The following is a 15,901-nucleotide window of genomic DNA, read 5'->3' as shown; positions in this document are numbered from 1 at the left end:
GAGGCCGGGTGTGAGAGAGAAGCTCGTGGATGGAGGTTGTTGGTCGTGGGACAGTGAGATGGAGGGGCTCGGCTGGATGGGATTCTAGAGGATGGTCAGAGAGGGTCGTGAGGTTGGATGATTGTTGCAGCGGCTGTGATGAGAGTATCCGCGTGAGAGAGAGATGAAGAAAAGAAGAAAAAAAATTTTCTTTGGTTTCCGCCCCTTGTGCCGCGCACCGCGCCCCTGTGCTGTGCGCTACCCCCTCTTTGCCATTATATAAAAAAATCTCAAAAACCCTAAAACAACTTCCCTTTTTTGATTTTCTTTTTCTTTTTCTTTTTTTTTATTCTTTTATTCTTATGGTAATAATGAAAAAGGAAATAATAATAATAATAATAATAATAATTATCATAATAATATAAGTATCCATAAGATAATAATAATAAAAATAATACTACTATTAATAGTAAATAATAATAAATAATTATGGTAAGAATAAAAATAATAAAGATATTATCAGTAAAATAATAATAATAATAATAATAATAATAATAATAATAATAATACTAATAAAAATAGAGTAATAATACAAAAAGTAATAATAATAATAATAATAATAATATCAAAAATAATAACAATAAAATAAATGGAAAACAAAAATAATTATAGTAAAGTAAAAATAAAATAAAGATAATAAAATTACTAGTAATAATAATAAAAATGAAAAATAATAATAATAATGATAAAAATACTAGCAAACTAATAGTAAAGTACTAATAATATAGGAAAATAATAATAATAATAATAATAATAAATAAATAAAATTAAAAAATATACCCAAAATAATAGTAAGGTAACACAAATTATAATACTAGTAATAAACAATAATAAATAATACAAATAATTATAAGAAAATAATAATAATAAAAATAAGGTAATAATAATAATAATATAATGAGAAGGGACTCCTTTGTTCTATTTGGTTAGGGCAAAAATAGGGTGTCTACACTCACCAACCGCACTGAACCCACCCTTAGGGCATTGTCCTCTTCCTTCTCGCTTTCCAAATCTTTTCTTAAAGTGGAAGCTTGTAAGGCATTGAGTAATCCCTTGTGTTGACACTTACTCACTCTGTGAGATCCACCACACAAGTAGCACAAAATTTTACTCTTCCCCTTTTTATTGGGTGTGTTGAACCCGGAAGACGATGAAACTTCCTTTGAGATTGATGATTTAGAGTCGACTCCCCCACTCTTAGGTTTGCGTTTCTTGAAAGACTTTCTACTGTTTCCCTCTCCGCCGAACTGTTTGGACGAAGTGGTATCATCACCAGTGTAGTCAGTCAAGCATTCTACAGCAGCTTGTGCAGTTGACAAGTCTTGAACTCTTTGCCTATGAAGTTCAGTTCTTGCCCACGGTTTCATCCCCTCTAGAAAATATAACAACTTGTCCTTCTCCGACATATCCTAAATATCCAACATTAAAGTAGAAAATTGTTTCACATATTCCCTTATCAACCCCGTATGCTTGAGATCTCTCAATTTTCTCCTTACATTATACTCAACATTCTCAGGAAAGAATTGGGCCTTGAGCTCTCTCTTCAAGTCTGACCAACTATTGATTACACGGCTTCCATTTTCAATTTCTCCGTACTTGGTACGCCGCCACAGTTTGGCATCACCAATCAAGTGCATGGTCGTAGTATCCACCTTTGCTTGTTCTGAGGCCATCCTCATAATGCAAAAGTACTGCTCCACATCAAGCAAAATTCTCTAACTCCTTGGCATCACGGGCACCCCCATACGTCCTGGGTTCGGGTACCTTGGTCTTGCCAACTCCCGGAGTGTTGGAGTTCCCCGTAACAAGAACCATCAGATTCACCTTTACATCCAGATCAGCCATCCGCGACTGCAAAGTTTCAATTGTATGGCGAAAGTCCTCTAACATGTCGCCTATCAAACTTGCTTGATGTTTTTGTGATTCCATCACTTCATCAACAAGTTCTCTCATCTGGGCCACCTCCGCGGCCACAGTATTGGTTGTTGCCTCAACCTGTGCTTCTAGCACGCTGATCCTCTCAACATTGTTTGGTGCCATGGTCACTTACCAAAACTTTCCAAATCCAACAACGAAGGTAACTGAATTCTCGTAGTAACTCAACCTTAGGCTCTGATACCAAATGTCATGGTCCAACTATTTTCACACCCTTGTGAAGGGTCGTGCAGCGCTAGCTAAATTATTCTTGTTTAACTAACCAACCTATCATTTACCAACATTCATCCACGAAACACTTTCATTAGCATTTATTCAAATAGCAACGAAAACAGTGAGCATTCATGAAAGCAATGGCAAGCAAGTAGTAAACATTGAATCTACGCAATTCATTAACAACTCTTTCGTTGACATCGTGTGTTTAGCGAGGGAGACAAGTAGGCTAAACACGTTGACAATAGCTAGTGAGTTTTATAATAACTGATGAACACTCGCCCTCCCCTAAAGAGCTTTTTAGGCCATTCTCACTCTAAAACTAGGAAACATTAAAGTGACCGAGGAGTCATACTGCCTTATTTGGCATAGAAAGACACTACTAACAGAAAATAACCCTACACTAATATTTACATGATGGAAACTCGTCCCAAGCACACGAGATAAGCGGTCACAGGCAAGCATAATACCCTGAACAAGCTTAGCTCGTGACACATAACTTGGAGAAGCTCTACGGATGGATTGAGATTGAGTGGGAGACAAGCATGCATGACATGCTTCTTGAGAAGCCAAAACACGAATTAAAAATTGACCCACATTTAATGCATGTCCCCCACAAAAGGAGGGACACCTGACACATTGTTCCTCTCCCTGAAAATATTATTGCTCATGTCGAACACCAGAGGGGAAATGTTATTTGGAGACTTAGATCCTAGAATAGCAGCACTTAGGCACAATGAGAAGGATAGATCCCTTTACTACATAACATGAACCCAAAGTTCATACCAACCCATTTCAGCAGAAAAAGCAGAAGAATCCTGCAATGTCCATTTTGGTCTGGACGGACATTTCGGTTGAACCTTGTTTTCATCCTGTGGTTGCAAGTCTTGTAGCGAGAGCCAGCACAACACTCATTGATGTTTTCAGGTCATCCATTGCCTTACCAAATGCCTGTGTTCACCCTTCTTAGTTCACCCAGTGCCTTGTGAAGATTGTGTGGTGTGTGTCTTGGATGTACTCAGTGCAATCCAAAGGGCAACTTGGTTCCTTCTTCAAGTTCTTCTGCTACCTCAGTGTCATCAATTACTGAGCTATGCTCTTTGCCTTGTGCAGTGTCATCAAAACTTATTAAATTATGATCTATCACTCAAATTGTGTGACATGAGAATAATTCATCTTTTATATAATTAAGCCTGTTGGGATTTTTATGGGATATATATATATATATATATATATATATATATATATATATATGTAAGTGTTATGGTGATATACTTATTTCATGGATTGTTGGGAATAGTGTGGAAAGGTTTTTATGATTATTATGTTGAGAAAACGAGGAAACCATTATATTGTTTTTATTACGTTAATTGTAATTATATGTTTTAAGAACCCTAATGGACTAGGTGTGATGAAATTTCGGTATTGTAGTTAGAAAGAAATATTAGTGCAGCCACACTGTTGTGGAAGTATTGACAGTTGATAGTCGGTTTGACCTGAGTAGGGTTGTACCCTCCTGGAGTCCGCACCAGGTTGAGGTAGGCAAACTGATCTTACAGACATATTACTTTGACTTAACTGTAGTTTGATCAACTAAGTTAAGTCCAGTCTTTGGATCCACAACCCATCATGGGGATTAAACGTGTCGTTAGTCCAAAAAGGGAGGTTGTTCTATACATATTTATAGATTTATGTAAATGAGGCTATTTGTTGAGCCGAAATTATGATTTGAAAGAAAATGTGTATTTTTAATTATATAGGCGTGAGTTACATTTTATAAATGACATTTTTATTTAAAGTTAAATTAATGGATGTATTTTGCTTACATAAAAACTCATTTTTCCACACACTAATAATAATCTATTCCGTCTTACTGAGAAGTGTCTCACCCCAATAAATATTTTCACATTTTAGAACATATGAGAAATCAAGCCTAGCGAGTTTCAAGGCGGGGTGTTAGTTATTATAGTTTAGTATAACTTTATAAGTACTGTGTGATATTGAGTTATTTATATATGTTTTCTTTTTCCTGGGGATGTAATAAGGTTATTTGGATGTACCTATGCAAACAATGTAACTGTGATGGTTTTAGTACTCTAGTATGGTATTTAAGGTTTAAGTTATTCCCACCGCATGCATTGAATTAATTTATGGAAAGTTGCCCATGGACCCCACTAAGTTTGGGTCGTTACAATTATGGTATGAGAGACAGTTTTATATTTTCGAGTTGTGACACTTGCCTCTTTATATTTTCTCAAAGAATGCTTACAAAAAAAGTTGGAATAAGTGTAAGATCAAAGACAACTAGATAAGAAAAATTGCGAGGAAACTTTAATTATAAATTGCAATGAAACTTCAATAATCATGATAATAAGTGGTGGAGCAAGAAAATGCAAGATTACTCTAATCAATGTTTGTGTATGCAAATTATTAGTGTAGATACCCCATTTTGTCTGATCATTATATTGCAAAATCTTAAATTTTTTTCTTTATTCTTTTTAAATTTGATTTTGGTGTCATCTAAGGTCTTTGCTTGGACGTGTTCTCTCATTTTGATTCTGTTAGTTCTAAAATGAAATATTCACTAGGTTTTCATACAAATGTACTATTGTTTACATTCTCTACTGTGTTACATCATCCAAAAAAGAAAAGGAATATATATATATATATAAAGCAAAAAGAAGGAAAAATACAACCTCGGCCGTGCTTGAAGCTCCAATTGGACCACCTTTCCAAGAGATCTCACATTTGCACATGCAAGAAAATCGAAGCCAAGGTTAGTAGCAGCACAACAAAGAAGCCCAAGTACTAAGTTTGGCTTTTAAATTTAAGGCCCATTGTGGGCCTATACTGGATTCAAAGCCCAGCTTGGGCTTAGTTTTGAATTTAAGGCCCACTATGGGCTTATGTTGGTTTTAAATCCCAACTTGGGCTTGGCTTTGAATTTGAGGCTTACTGTGGGTCTATGCTAGTTTTAAAGCCTAACATGGGCTTAATTTTGAGTTTGAGGCTCGCTATGGGCTTGTGCTGAGCTTAAAGAACAATCGGGGGTATTTCCTTATAAATTTCAAAGCCCTAAGTCTGCCTAGCCTAGCCCCTATGGAGTCCCCTTGTAGGTAGACCCTTTTCCCCACCTACTCCGCTTTGCAGCAAAAAACCCAACAAGCTTCCTAGATCATGCTTCCCTATACTATCCCTACTTTCTCTCAAAGGAATCTAAAGTCAATTAAGGTCATGCCCCCTCCTTTAGTCTATAAATAGGGAGATAAAAGTGAGACTCGGGGGGACTTTGGAGATTGAAGACCCAAGAGAGTCACTCAGATAGCAATATGAGAAAGAGAGGAGAGTGATAATAAAGGGATCGTAGAGAGAGAAAAAAAACCATTCAAAGACAAGAGAAGTGAACAATGCAAAGAGAAGAAGTTAGAAGAAAGCATAAATTTATTGGCAAACCTAGTTAGAGAAGTAGAAAGGTAGGTACTTTGTACCCTATTTTATTTATCATGGATGCTTAAGCTATTTTAGTGGCATGATGTGGTGAATATTGTGGATGATTGTGAGTTAGAATTCATTGCATGATAATAGGTTTATGAACAAAGAACCTTAAGTCAAAATACCCCAAACAGAACCTAAATTCAGTTCCAAAAACTCCCACAAAAAATCTTGCGAAAAATACCAAAAAAACCTAAAAATTTGACCCAATTACCTAGTTCAGAACACCCAAAATTCGAGTCAACTTATCCATGACCCTAGTCAACTTAACTCGTACTCGAGTCAATGAAACCATACTTGAGACCCTAACTTGAGTCAACCTAACTTGTAGCCTATTCAACCCTAACCTAAACCCAACTCAGCCTAGACCCAAGCCTGCCCACCTTACCTTGACTTAAACGAAAAAGCTCCAAGCCCACCTCCACCTAAAACTAAACCCATTCTTCCAAACCCAACTACTTGAGGCCCAACCTAATTAAAACTAAAAGCCTAACAAGCCCATGACCCAAACCATCCAAACTCAAATTAGCCCAAGCTAAAGCCTAAGTCCAAAATCAACAAGCCCATGACCCAAACCCAAATTAGTCCTAACCTAAATCTAACCCAACAACCGGGTGGCCCAACCTAACCAAAACCCACCTAAGCTTGAGGGGTCAGCCCATCTTAAAACCTAACCCAACCTATCCTAAGATAAAGCCTAATAACCTTAAGTCAAAAACCTAAACTAAACCCAGACTTAATCCTATCCAAAACTAAAGCCCTAACCCATTAGGCCCAAACCAAACCCTAAGCCAACCTAAGGCCCAAGTTCATCCTAAAACCTAACCAAACCCATTTACCCAACTTATCCCAACCCTAGCCTAATTCAACCAGACTTAACCAAGCCTAACCCTAACTAAACCCAAACGAACCCTAAACCAAAACCTAACCCAACCTAGGTTACCCTGACCCAACTCTAGTTAACCCAAATGCTTTTCCTCACTGTTTGGCTTATAGGAAAGCAAGAGAAAGCTTAGGAAGAGAAAGGAAAATGAGGAAAAGGAAAGAGAGATTGAGATAGAGACAAGAATGAGTGGGGTTACCTAAGGCCTCAAATCCCGTTTTGGATTTGGAATTGAGGGGAAAGGCAGAGAGGATTAAAGCAAAGATGTGGAAAAGGGATCAAAAAGAAAGAAAGAGAGATTAAAGTGGAGAGAGAGAGAGAGAGAGAGAGAGAGAGAGAGAGCAGAGGGGATACCTGGGGAGGCACCATTGTGTAGCGGTGACCGTTGCTGCCATGACGACTTCTAGTGTTGTTGGCAAGAGAGATGGACGGGGTGAGAGAGGAGAGAACTGGCAAGAAAGGTATAAAAAGGGAGAAAAGAAGAAAAAGAGAAATATATATATAAACTATAGTGGCCAGGTTTTCTGCAGATTAATGGTGCTCCACAAGTTTCACAAGTTGTCGGGAGCCCCAAGACCTTCCAAAGACTATTTATTTTAAAAAAAAATTCACCTATAGTGGTCACATGCATGTCACCCATCAGGTGATGACATGTGGTTCGCCGAGGACCGCACGTCCTAGGTAACGTCACCTGGCAACATGGCGCGATCCTAGCCATCTGCATTGTGTTTTTTGTAGACAGTTGGATCGCTGTCATGTTAGTGATATGTGCATCTTGATCCCATCTAGTGGCAGAGTGCCACGTGTCAACTAATATGGCAAGTGATGTCAACATGATGTCACTCTATCACGTGTCACCTCTAGTATTTTTCAAAAAATAAAAAAATCTGGCCATTCACTGGGTTGGCATGTTTTACCCTTGGATGGGTGACACATGGCAAACCCAGGCATTTCCTACCTCCTCTCTTTCTTTTAAACCAAGTCAATTTGAGTCCTCCTTGTTAACCTGGTCAAATTGGTTGACCCAATTTGACTTGATTCAACTACCTAAACTACTCCACCTTTTTTTTTTTTTTGTTAATTAAAAATCATTTTTAAACTTTTTATAATTCTTTAAAATTTTTTAAAAAAAAATTGAGAAAAATTGCCAAAAACTCAAAAGAATTAGAAAAAGTAGGAAAAATTTTATGAGTCTTTCTTGACTCATTGGGCAAAAAAATAAAAAATAAAAAAAATAAAAAATGAAAAAAATGAATTAATTTTGAAAAAATCCTTTAAACTCTTGAAAAATTATAGAAAATCTTGAAAAATAGGCAAAATTTTAGAAAAATTCTAAGACTATTTTTGCTTAGTTGTGGTCATATTTTAGTGGTTTTTCTTGTGTGGCTTGCTTATTGTGTGTTTTGTTTGCTGCATAAATGTATTTTTTTTTTCTTTCTTTATGCGTGTGTGCGCTTGCATGTCTCTGTGTATGTGCACCATCCCTATAAGGAATACATGGTAAATTGGGATTCTTTGGTCCTCAATTACCTCTTAAGGAACAGATATTTTAACATAATTACTTTGAATCTTTCATTAGTGGTTCTATTAAAAAATTTGAATTTTGGTGCATCTTGCATATAAATTTTATATTAGTTGTGTTGTATATATGTTTAATTTTCTTGTTTGTATATCTTTTTCTTACCTATGTTTGTAACTTTGTATACTAAGTTTTCTTTTAGTCTTGAAAGTTATGTCTTCACATACCTTTAAGGATTGAAGGTGGGAGGTCTTTGTCTTATGCAAGTGCTCTCGGAATTAAAGGCCAGGTAAATGAATAAACAAAAGAATTTGAATTTGAATTAATTAATTATCAAAATAATGTGGGGATAATCAAGTACCGCCCATTGGATGGGTGTAAAGGGATGCTAGTACATTTCCTTTACATAATCGTACTCTCGAATCCGACCTGGTAATATAGACTATTAACTATCGATTTTCTTAGACATAGGAATAATTTAGAGACCAATGAACTGGTATCATATTGATGAATAGGTATTCTAACCTCACCTAAGTTAAGAGTAGGTTAGTTGTGACTCCATTAGACTATATTGCGACCCATTTCTCACCACATAAATTATCCCTATTTTATGATCTCGAGTTAGCCATTCAGTTGAGGCAATTCAAAGTTTCGATCTTCATATTTTGAGAGTTGAACCTTTGGGACGTTGCTACAATTGGCATTCCTTTGATTAAAATGATTCGCGAAAGAGTGACACATGCACCATGCTCGTTGCACACCCTTAAAATAATATAATTAGTTAACGCAAATGACTATATTTTGGTTTGTCCATGCCACCCATAAAAATAGTGAAAATCACAATGATGAAAATCAAATAAAGGCAAAAAGTAGGCCATTAGGTGCGGTGGTCACTAACCTTGCCCCACTTTCACCCACAGTGTCTCAACATAAACCAAACTATGAGACGTTGGTAAGAGGATTGATGCTGGCGTTTGCAGATAAAAGAATGCCACTTTTTTTTCATAATCCACTTTTTTTTCATAATATATTGTTTTGTTTTGTTTCGCTTTATGTGTATTGTGGTTTCCACTTTGGTTTTCACAATATAAAAGTCCCAATAAAGGTTATTTAGCTTTTCCTTTCTATCCATTCTGCCAAAATTTGGCAGTTCAATGTTTCCTACTCAAATCATTACAACGGTTCAAATATATTTGAGGATGGGTTCTCTAATAGGGTATCAGAGCTGGGCTTTGGGCTGTTTGACTCCTCTGTGGGTTAGACTTCTCCTCGCTGCTTAGCTCCTCAGTGAGCTTGACTTTTCCTCGCCTCATTTCCCCCATTGACTCAAGGGGAAGTATTAATGTCCGTCCAGTCTCACATCATATCTGTGAGCAGTTTCAAGCCCAGTATAAGATCTTCTTAACTCTCTCTCCTTAACACTTAGGTTTTTAGGATGAGTTATCTAACAAAATATATGATGAAAATTTGGCACAGGTTAATTTATTTGAGATGCTATTCCTTTAAGTGTAGTATATATACATATAATTATACTTCTAATTTGGATTAACCAACACCTTTTTAGTTAGGTTTTGTTTTAATTCTATCAGACTCAAAGCTCCGTAGCTTCAATAATCAATCCTTCGTGGGGCAGTCACCATCAAATACGGAAACATAGTTAAAATATATTGTGAGAGTTCTAGGCTGTGGCAGGGCCTGGGCTTAAATTTCAGTAGCCACACTTGAAACCCCCTGTTGCCGTCCGACCTTAGCTCAGTTGGTAGAGCGGAGGACTGTAGTTTGTACTAATCGGCAATCCTTAGGTCGCTGGTTCGAATCCGGCAGGTCGGATACATTTTCCTATATTTTTTTAAATTTTCGATTGACTTATTAGTTATGTAACATTCCTATTTTGTAGCTCAGATTTTTTATATTTTTTTAATTTTCCCCAAAAATAAATAAACTTCTTAGTTATATCATCCATCCCGGATTTCTTAAATTTTATTAGATTAAATTATATTATCACTCCCTAAAGTTTAATATATAATAATAATATCTCGTCATGCTTTAAATACGACATCATTTTTGGTGTTGCGTACCATGATTTAAATTATATTATCTATCCATTAGTATCATAAAAATAATACATTTTTAGGTATTTACTTTTTCTTTTTTTAAAAAATATAATTATAATTAACTTTCATAAAATTATGTCTGGCTTTTTTGGATTTTAGGCTTTAAATAATTTAATTCTTTTGTTTTATTCTTTGTGGTTTTAGAAAATCAAATGGAAGCCCACACATCTAGAAAAGAATAATAACTATTAGAGCTTTCGTATGAGACTTGCATTATAACTGCTATTATAAAATTACAAAATTATTAAAAAAAAATACAACTATGTATATGCACGTTTCTTAAAAGCAAAATTATAAGTTAAATTCACCCTAGTCATTTATAGTTATAGTCGAAATGAATTGTACAAATTTTATATTATGATCTATAATGTCAAAAAAAAAAAACAACAAAATAAAATTATAAAAAATTAAATTTAAAAATATAAAAAATATAATTGAATAACGTGCCGGAGAAAAACAAGCATCTCATAGTTTTATAAACAAAATAAATAAAAAAGCTTTCAATTATGAATAAATAATTATGAAAAAATCGAAGTTAGATTTTTGGAGTATTCTGAGGTCTTCTCATGAAGAGTTAATTTCGTACAATACAGTATATACATATACAAAGATATACACTATATATAAAAGTACGAATTATGGAAATCATTTTGTGGACAAAAATAACCTCATCCTTTTAAAGAAAGACTAAAAGCTAAAAATAATTCCTATTTTTAAAAGCAAACTTCTATCAAGCAAACATTCCTAAAGAAAATAATTTTTAAACTATATGTAGAAGTATATGGATAGTGTAGATCATTTTATTGACAAAATATTCTTATCTTTTAAAATTAAGTCCGAATATTTTTAAAAGAAGTAAATTTCTATCATACATATAGAAAGTAATTTAATCAAAATTAAATTAGATTATTTAGAAAACCTAGAAGTTAATGTCTGAATTTAAAGAAAAACTTTCATTTGATTAAAAAACAAGTTAAACTAACATGATATATATCTATACTATAATAATGAACTAATAAAAGTACTAATAAATTGAAATATTTTGTGGTAAAATATTTTCTATATTTTAAAAGCAATACAAAAAAAAAAAAAAAAAACCTTGAAATGAAGTAAATTCAATCAAAATTAGACTAAATTAAATTTATAAAATTTATTTTACATATGCTATAATTTGATCTGAAAATAAAAAATAAACTTTATTTAGTCAAAAAAAATTGCAACATTTTTTGTATATCATATATACAAATGCAAAAATATAAATTTTGTAGAAAAAATATTATTATCTTTTTAGAAGTAAGAGAGTATTTTAAAAAATTAAATTTAACAATGTTAGGTAAGTCTACGTTTAAACTTTTTTATTTTAAATAGGTCAATATTTGGACCTAAGAAAAAATCATTTCATTTTTCTTTTTTAAAGTACAGTGGTTTTATAAATATTAAATAAAATGTACATCCAAAATAAAACAGGTAAGTTTCTCCAATATCTTCTAAATTTATTGTGAAGTGTCGAGCATCATTTAGACAAATAATAAAGTAATTTCTAAAATGTAAATTTTAGAGAGAAAATTAGAGACCTAGAACTACCCTCCTAATAATAAATTTTTGTTAGAGATGTGGCTCATATTTAAGTGGAACGCATGTACCGGGGAAGCATAGTGATGCAAAGAACAAGAAAGGAGATTGTAGGAGGAAAACTATCGACGGTTGCATCGACGGTTTGCGCTCAGTATCAAACCGTCAACGGTTTCAATCGTCTACAAGATTTCGCTCTCAGTATCTTTCCTTTAATGGTTTGCTTGAAACTGTCGACGGTTTTGTTTGACGCAAGTTACGGATTTTGAATCATGAGATCAATAGATTGAGATATTTCGAAGGATTTTCCTCTGGGGATTGTTATAGGAGTGTTTTAGATATAGTCTAAGTCTTATGTACGCATAGGGTTGGTATTTAATCAATATTTGTAACCCTTGATGTAAGCTTTACAATCTGATTGTAAGAACCTGAACCGTGATAGGTGGGTTTAATTAATTGAGAGAAGGGTAAAATTGGAATTTAAGGAGGCTTCATCGACAAAGTCAGATTTCGTCGACGAAGGTTTTGTTTTGCTTGTCGACGAAGTTTAGAGGCTCGTCAATGAGGAGAAGCCGAGAGATTTTGGGAAACTATGAATCTCAAGCTCGTCGACAAGGTCACCGTCTCGTCGACGAGCTGTGACCTTGTCAACGAGCTATCTATATGACCTCGTCAACGAGGACGCTATTTCGTCGATGAGGGCGGCCAGATCAAGGACTATAAAAAGGAATTTCCATTACTTCTCAGCTAAGAAATCTAAATATCCTCTCTCTATCTCTCTAGAAACTCACCATACACACACACACACACTCTCTCTCTCTCTCTCTCTCTCTCTCTCTCTCTCTCTCTCTCTCTCTCTCTCTCTATTTCTTCGTCGTTCATCGTTTGATTCAACAATCCGAAGTTACCACGAGGATCAGTGAAGGATTTTCTACAAGTTCTACAGGTTGGATCTTCATTTCGAAGATTTTCGGGTTTTGGCATAAAATCGAGGTAAGGCTCAGTTTTCATTTCTGATCCAGTAGTTTGGTAGAGTACGAAGTCGTGAGTATATTCTGTGTTGTACGTTGTAGGTTTTGGAACTGGTTTGTTGTTTAGGGGCCTTAGAGTTGGGGATTTGCTATTTGGGGAAAAGGTAAGGGGATTCAGTTTATGTCGGTTATTTTTGAAATCAGACTTGGTTGAACTGTGGTTCACGGTCCTGTGTGCATTTTGGTTACTCATTTGGGGGGATCTAATAGGTAAAGCTATAGGTTTTTCATGATTATAGTTTTGGGAAAAAAGGGGTATCGAGTTGCATCTCTGGTTTTGTAGAAAACCGAATGTATATAGTGATTTATACTGTGTTATAGAGATGGTCATGTCTTGACTTGTTTAACTGTATGTGTTTGGAAAACCATGATTTTCGATTACCAAATAGGTGCGGTTTGTTTAGTTATATGAGCATGCATGTGTTGTATTTTGGTTGAAATGCAAGTAGGAACGGGGTTCTGAATTTGTTCCAGGTATTAAGAGTGTCCGGCTCTATATTCGAGGGCGTGAGCCTTACCGGATGATCACCGAAGGGTGTGGATCCACTAGTTTACGCTGGTACGATGCCATGGGAGTCTGGGACTAGCCATGTGCCAGTGACACCATGTTTCGCGGATTGGCTACAGGGCAACGCCAGATGTCGTGGGCCGGCTTCGGGCTAAAGGGTGTGACGACATCGGGGTTGTGAAATTAGTACTGGAACTGCATTTAACTGTGTATGTATTGTTGTCACAATAACACTCAAATGCCACACATGTTGTGAAATTAGTACTGGAACTGCATTTAACTGTGTATGTATTGTTGTCACAATAACACTCAAATGCCACACATCGATATAATATGCATTCTTTCTTACTGAGGGGTGTCTCACCCCTACTATACGTACATATTTTTCAGGTTCTTCGAGTAACCGGAACTAGCGTCCTTGTGTTGGGAGCGTAGTGGCCGATGTACTGCGGGTAGCGCTTGAGTAAGTGTTAGGATTTTTGTTTCACAGGTTTCCTTTTTGAGATATGTTGGGGACCCGGTTGTACGTTGTATGATGGAGTCTTAACTCTGTTTGTGTATAGACTCTGGTATGGTACAATATATGTATAAAATGACCTTTTTCTACTGCGTATATTCTGTTGTGTATGGATGTGTATAGGGTGTCTGGGAACCCCACAGGGTCGGACCCTCATTTATATACTGTATCTTTGGATGATTTGTTTGATACAAGGACAAGTTAGATTACATTTTCACCCGTGCGTCCCATTTCCGGGTTCAGGGCGTGATAGCTGGGTATTAGAGCTAACTAGGTTGTTAAGTCTTGTAGACTTAAGGTTTAGCTGTGAGTACATACCAGAGTATAAGATGTTGGATGTAGGTAGAGTTGGTTGAGGTTTGTTTCGTTGCTAGACGGGACTTGTCGACGGTATTCCATTTTTTTCCTAGAATGATGGTTTCCGTAAAAGCAGGGCAGACCATTGATGACTTTCGTGTTGGTGTGATAGGACAAACCTACACCTGGCAGGAAGTAGTTAACATGATTAGAGATAAATAATTGGGTTAACTATACGTCTGTACATGTTTTAGGAGTTTTGATAGAACTCTACTGTGTTGCAGCATGGAGCCCAAGGATAACGACTTGGGAAGTGGCTCCGAGGAGACTGCCAGCAATGAGTCTCCGTCTGTGCCTCGAGGATTGACGAGACAGGTTTGGCAGGAGATTGGGAGGAGTGAGGAGACGCGAACGCTCTCCTTTTGCTGTGGTGTGCACCATTGAGAGGTTCACACACATGCATCCTCCGACGTTCTCTGGGGGACATGACCCGACGATAGCAAAGGACTGGGTGGAAAAGACTGAGAGGATCTTGGAGGTCCTACACTGCACTGATAGGCAGTGAGTCCTTTATGCTACCTTCCGACTATCTGGGGAGGCGGGTCGATGGTGGACTGCGATGAGTCTGCTAGAGAAGTAGAGAGCCGGTCCAGTGGAGATGACGTGGAGCCATTTTAAGGAGGTGTTCTTTGACAGATACTTCCCGACTTTTGTACCTGATGCTAAGGCGGACGAGTTTTCTGCTCTAACTCGGGGGAGTGTGACGGTGCAGGGGTATGCGGCTCGGTATATAGAGCTATCCTGGTTCGCACCGTGTTTGATCTCAAATGAATATGAGAAGACTCGGAGATTCGAGAAGGGCCTGAGGAAGGACATCCGCAGGTTGGTGGGCATGCTTCAGATTCGCGAGTTCTCGGTTTTGGTGGATAAAGCCACTATGATTGAGACTAGTATATGAGAGGACGAGGTGGATCAGGAGCTGAAGAAGAGGTCAACACCTTCTGGTTCTTAGTCTGGATCTCGTTAGGGATCATGGAAGAAGAAGAGCAAGGGCTTGGGTTACCGTTAGAATACCGAGCGCCAGGGGTCTCAGGGGGACCAGGTTAGTGGTCGTTGTACCATATGGTACAGATGGCACGAGGGCAAGTGCCGATTATTTGGGGGTAACTACTACAATTGTGGCCATCCAAGTCACATGTTTCGCGATTGTCGTGCACCGAAGCATGACGTGTCTGCATCTAGTGTGAACCGGGGGAGCAATCAGATACCTTCGGGAACCATTCATGCGAATACAGCTCTGACTAGAGTATACTCTCTTACTCCAGCGTATGCTGAACATGCAGGGAACGTAGTGACAGGTAGCTTATTACTGCTTTCAAATAAGGCTTCTGTTTTATTAAATTCGGGTACGACCCACTCTTTTATATCTATTAATTTTATGAAACTCTGTGGGATGCAGACCCAAGTCATGGAAGAGGAATTGTCTGTAGCCACACCGTCTGGGAGTATATCGTTTTGTAGGAGGATGTTGGAAGACTGCCCAGTGGTAATTTAGGGGAAGCTACTACCACGAATCTTGTGGTATATAACATGTCGGGGTTTGATGTTATACTGGGAATGGATTGGCTATTCTTCAATTATGTTGTGATCGACTGTCGTAGGAAGATGGTAGTGTTTACACCTCCGAGGGAGTAGGAGTATAAGTTTGTGGGATCGTGTGTGCATTCGATGCCAAAGATTCTATCAGCACTGCAGGCAAGGAGATTACTCTTGGACAGATG

General features: G+C 36.8%; 1 non-coding gene across 1 annotated transcript; it reads left to right on the top strand.

The window, feature by feature from the left end:
• The first annotated feature begins 9,822 nt into the window (after positions 1-9,822).
• On the top strand, positions 9,823-9,911 carry TRNAY-GUA (transfer RNA tyrosine (anticodon GUA)). The gene is given in 2 exon segments: positions 9,823-9,859; positions 9,876-9,911. It is a non-coding gene; the product is annotated as a tRNA-Tyr (tRNA).
• Positions 9,912-15,901: the final 5,990 nt, after the last annotated feature.

This window comes from Malania oleifera, chromosome 7 (genome assembly GCF_029873635.1).
Source record: "Malania oleifera isolate guangnan ecotype guangnan chromosome 7, ASM2987363v1, whole genome shotgun sequence".
NCBI classification, from domain to species: Eukaryota; Viridiplantae; Streptophyta; class Magnoliopsida; order Santalales; family Ximeniaceae; genus Malania; species Malania oleifera.
The sequence above is the reverse complement of the archived record's forward strand: the minus strand, read 5'-3'. Positions and strand labels throughout refer to the sequence as shown.